Below are 5,359 nucleotides of genomic sequence, written 5' to 3'. Positions count from 1 at the left end.
AAAGAAAGGATGGGAAAATTTGAAGAAAATGAATGGAAGAGAAAATGAGAAAAACTCTCCCTCATGCATGGCCACCAATTACTTAGGAATGTTGGCTATAAAAATAGTTGCCTTTTTTCAGTTCAATGCATCCTTAGAAAACCAAAATTTAGACAGTTTTGAGAGATAAGAAAGCCTCACTTGTGTGAGAGAGAAAATCCTCTTAAGAGAAAAACTAAGAGAGAGTTTAGCCATCGGTGTTTGGTGAGATTATTATTGTATTCCCATTATTTTTCTTAGTGGAAGATAGAGTGTTAATTTTGCCAATTTTATTTACACAAGGTTGGGAAGTCAGATCTTGAGAGTGCCATGTTTATTTATTGGCTCTTTGATTTTTCTCCATCTTTCCCAACAAGTGGTATCAGAGCTTCGGCTAAAAAAATTATATTCTTGTGTAATTTAAGATGGAGGAGTCATCGTCATCATCATCAGCAACAATGTTAAAATTGACTGCATTCAATGACTCCATTTGGAAGCCAAGAATAGAGGACATCCTTTACTGCAAGGATTTGTATGAGCCCTTTCAATTGCTGGGACAAAAACCAGAAGTGAAGTCAAACGATGCATGGAGCACTCTGAATAGAAAAACTGTCGGACAAATCCGACAATGGGTTGATCAAAGTGTGTTCCACCATGTGGCACAAGAGACGGATGCATACAAATTATGGACAAAATTGTCTTCTATGTACGAGCGGAAGACCGCTCAAAATAAAGCATCGATTATCCGACGGTTGGTGAACCTTAAGTACAGAGATGGTCGGAGTGTTACCGAGCATCTTAGTGACTTCCAAGGTTTGATCAACCTGTTGATGAATATGAAGATGGTGCTTGATGATGAGTTACAAGCACTAGTGTTACTCAGCTCTTTGCCTGATAGCCGAGATACATTAGTAGTATCCTTAAGCAATTCAGCTCCTTAAGGTGTTCTTGCATTGGACATAGTTAAAGATAGCATGTTCAATAAAGAAGCAAGGAGGAAAGAACAAGGTGTAGTAGCCGAGTCAGAAGCCCTCGTCTCAGAGTATCGTGGAAGAACTAACAATAGAAAATTCCACAGGCGAGACAAGTCAAAGGGTAGGTCAAGAGATGGCTCGAGAGGAAGGTCCAAGACAAGAAAGGACCTAGAATGTTACCATTGTGGCGGGATAGGCCACATGAAAAGAGAGTGCAGGTTGTTTAAACGAGAGCAAGATAGAGGTAACGAAAAAAGTGATGCCAAGCACACGACCCCAACTACTTCTGATGGAAATGAGGTAATTATTCTATGTGGTGATGGCTTCGTTAATTTGTCCTCTCAAGATACATGCTGGATAGTGGACTCTGGTGCATCATTTCATGTCACCTCACGGAGGGACTTCTTTACATCTTACACCAATGGAGATTTTGGTAATGTGAGGATGGGAAATGACAAATTGTCCAAGATCGTGGGAAGATGAGATATTTCCCTTGAAACCAACACAAGTTGTCACTTGGTCCTCAAGGATGTGAGACATGTTCCAGACATGCGTCTCAATCTAATCTCCACTGGATTACTTGACAATGAAGGATACACCAATGTTTTTGTTGAAGGGAAATGGAACTCAGCAAGAACTCTCTTGTCCTAGCACGAGGGAAGAAGGAGAACACCTTATACATGACACATGCAAAAGTCAGTAATGGGTACGTAAATGCTCTCGCAGAAGACTCAATCGAGCTATGGCATAAACGGCTCGGTCACATGAGCGAGAAAGGGCTGCAAATTCTAGCCAAAAGAGAGGCACTGACTGGGATGAAGAAAGGCATGCCTCTAAAATCATGCACTCATTGTTTGGCTGGAAAGCAGCATAGAGCTTCGTTTCAACATGGTCATGCACAAGGAAAACCCAATGTATTGGATGTTGTGTATTCTGATGTTTGTGGTCCTATGACCACTAGTACTCTTGGTGGTGCAAGATATTTTGTTACCTTCATTGACGATCATTCCAGGAAGGTATGGGCTTACGCACTTAGAACAAAAGATCAAGTGTATGAAGTTTTCAAGCAGTTTCATGCTAGCGTTGAACGAGAGACTGGTAGAAGCTTCAAATGTATTCGCACCGATAATGGAGGAGAATATATGGGGGCGTTTAGAAACTACTGTAGAAGTAACGGAATCAGGTATGAAAGATCTGTTCGAAGACTCCTCAGCATAATGGCATAGCTGAGAGAATGAACAGAACAATTGTTGAAAGAATAAGAACAATGTTATCTCATGCCAAGCTGCCCAAAAGTTTTTTGGGGTGAAGCCCTGATGACTGCGGTTGATCTAATCAACCTTTCTCCTTCAGCATCTTTGAATGGTGATGTCCCGAACAAGTTCTGGTCGGGAAAAGACGTTTCCTACAATCATCTGAAAGTTTTTGGTTGTAGAGCTTTTGTTCATATTCCTAAAGACGAGAGATCCAAGCTCGACACAAAGTCGAAAGAATGTATCTTCGTGGGATATGGGAATGAAGAATTCGGTTACAGGTTATGGGATCCTATAGCTAGAAAGATTATTAGAAGTAGAGATGTTGTCTTCTTTGAAGATCAGAACATTGAGGACATTCGAAGAGGTGATAAACCTAATAATCCTAGAGAATATCCAGCTAACTTGGATCCAGTTCCTTCTCCATTGGAGCACAATGACGGGCGAGATGAATTCAATGATACTGATGATCTAGCTAGTGATCCTATTATAAATGAACCAGTTGATGATGACATGAGTGATGATTATACAACTGATGGTATAGTAGATGACGAAGCTGATGAGGGGCTAGAAGTACAAGCCGATGAAGAGCCAGCGGCCGAATTACAACCAAGAAGATCGACCAGGGTACGGAGACCTCCGAGTAGATATTCTCCAGATGATTACGTTCTCCTAACAGACGGGGGAGAACCAGAATGCTATAAAGAAGCATTGACTCATGATCAACAAGATGAGTGGTTGAAAGCCATGCATGAAGAGATGCAATCTCTGCATGAGAACCACACATATGATCTAGTGAACCTACCAAAAGGTAGAAGAGCACTCAAGAACAAATGGGTGTATCGACTGAAGAAGGAAGAAAACAACTCTAAGCCCAGGTTTAAGGCAAGGCTAGTTGTGAAAGGTTTCAGTCAGAAGAAAGGAATTGACTTTGAAGAGATTTTCTCACCCGTAGTGAAGATGTCATCCATACGGGTTGTACTCGGTTTGGCTGCAAGCCTGAATCTCGAGATCGAACAGCTAGATGTGAAGACAGCTTTTCTTCACGGAGATCTTGAAGAAGAAATCTACATGGAGCAGCCAGAAGGATTCAAAGTCAAAGGAAAAGAAGATTTGGTATGTCGGTTGAAAAAGAGCTTATATGGACTCAAGCAGGCGCCTCGACAATGGTACAAGAAGTTTGATTCCTTCATGATTGAACACAGATATCGAAGGACTACTTCAGACCATTGTGTATTTGTGAAAAGATTTGATGATGGTGAATTCATCATACTTCTTCTCTATGTCGATGACATGTTGATCGTAGGACAAAACAGTGACAAGATTAGCAAGCTGAAGAAAGAGTTGAGCAAGTCTTTTGCTATGAAAGACTTAGGACCCACAAAACAAATCCTCGGTATGAGTATATCCCGTGATAGAAAAAATCGGAAGTTGAGGTTATCACAAGAAAGTTATATCGAGAAGGTACTAAGGCGGTTTAACATGGATAAAGCAAAACCAGTTTCTACTCCATTTCCTAGTCACTTCAAGCTTAGTTCAAAGAAGAGTCCTACATGTAAGAAAGAAAAAGAAAACATGGTTATGGTGCCATATTCCTCAGCTGTTGGTAGTCCGATGTATGCAATGATTTGCATGAGACCAGACATAACGCACGCAGTTGGCGTTGTAAGTAGATTCCTGTCTAAACCAGGCAGAGAGCATTAGAATGCTGTGAAGTGGATTCTCAGATATCTCAAGGGTACTTCCAAAATGAGTTTGTGCTTTGGAGGTGAAAAACCTGCATTGATTGGCTACACAGATGCAGACATGGCAGGAGATCTTAATTCCAAAAAATCTACTTCAGGATACCTGATTACATTTTCAAGGGGAGCAGTTTCGTGGCAATCAAAGTTACAGAAATGTGTTGCTCTATCAACTACAGAGGCAGGGTTACTGAAGCGTGCAAAGACATGCTCTGGATGAAGCGATTCCTACAAGAATTAGGGCAAAAACAGCATAAATACATTTTGCATTGTGATAGTCAGAGTGCGATCCAATTGAGCAAGAATATGAGTTTTCACTCAAGGTCAAAGCACATTGATGTGCGATATCACTGGATACGTGATGTGTTGGAGTCTAAGCAATTATAGCTTGCGAAAATCTATATTGATGACAATAGTTCAGATATGATGACCAAGTCCTTACCCAAGCACAAGTACGACTTTTACAGAAGAGCAGCTGGATTGCTTGAGCCCTCCACCTAAGTCGGGAGGGGGAGATTGATGAGTTTCCCTCATTAGTGGAGGAGAGAAAAAGAAGGAAAATAATTATTAAAATAAAATGAAAGAGAGAACGGGAAAATTTGAAGAAAACGAATGAAAGAGAAAATGAGAAAAACTCTTCCTCATGCATGGCCACCAATTAGTTAGGAATGTTGGCTATAAAAGCAGTTGCCTTTTTTCAGTTCAATGCATCCCTTAGAGAACCAAAACTTAGTCAGTTTAGCCAAGAGAGAGATAAGAAAGCCTCACGTGTGTGAGAGAGAAAATCCTCTTGAGAAAAAAACCAAGAGAGAGTTTAGCCACCGGTATTTGGTGAAATTATTATTGTATTCCCATTATTTTTCTTAGTGGAAGATAGAGTGTTAATTTTGCCCATTTTATTTACACAAGGCTGGGAGAAGTCAGATCCTGGGAGTGCCATATTTATTTATTGGCTCTTTGATTTTTCGCCATCTTTGCCAACAAGAGAGAGAGAGAGAGTTTTGATAGAGAACACAGACCAAGCCAAGAGAGATCGATTAGCACAGCCTCTTCAGATTCCTTAGCAGACCTCTCCAAATCCATGTCTTCAATTCTCAAAACGAATTCCCCTCCATTGGACATGAGCCAACACAACTAATCATACTCATATTCCTCTGAAACCATAGATACCTTGTTGGATTCGTCACTTGCTACTCATCAAATCTCTGTATGAAGTAGTCACCAAATTTATCTCAGATCTTTATAATGGCGACGACGAAGCACGAGAGGTTGAAATCGCCCATGGCATCCTCAGATCTGGATTCAAATCAAATCAAATCGGAGATATCAAATTAGGTTTTGTTGGTTCTAATTTTTTGGGTTTAGGAGAAGA

The sequence above is a fragment of the Prunus dulcis genome, chromosome 7 (genome assembly GCF_902201215.1).
Source record: "Prunus dulcis chromosome 7, ALMONDv2, whole genome shotgun sequence".
Classification (NCBI taxonomy): Eukaryota; Viridiplantae; Streptophyta; class Magnoliopsida; order Rosales; family Rosaceae; genus Prunus; species Prunus dulcis.
Note: the sequence above shows the minus strand (reverse complement) of the source record.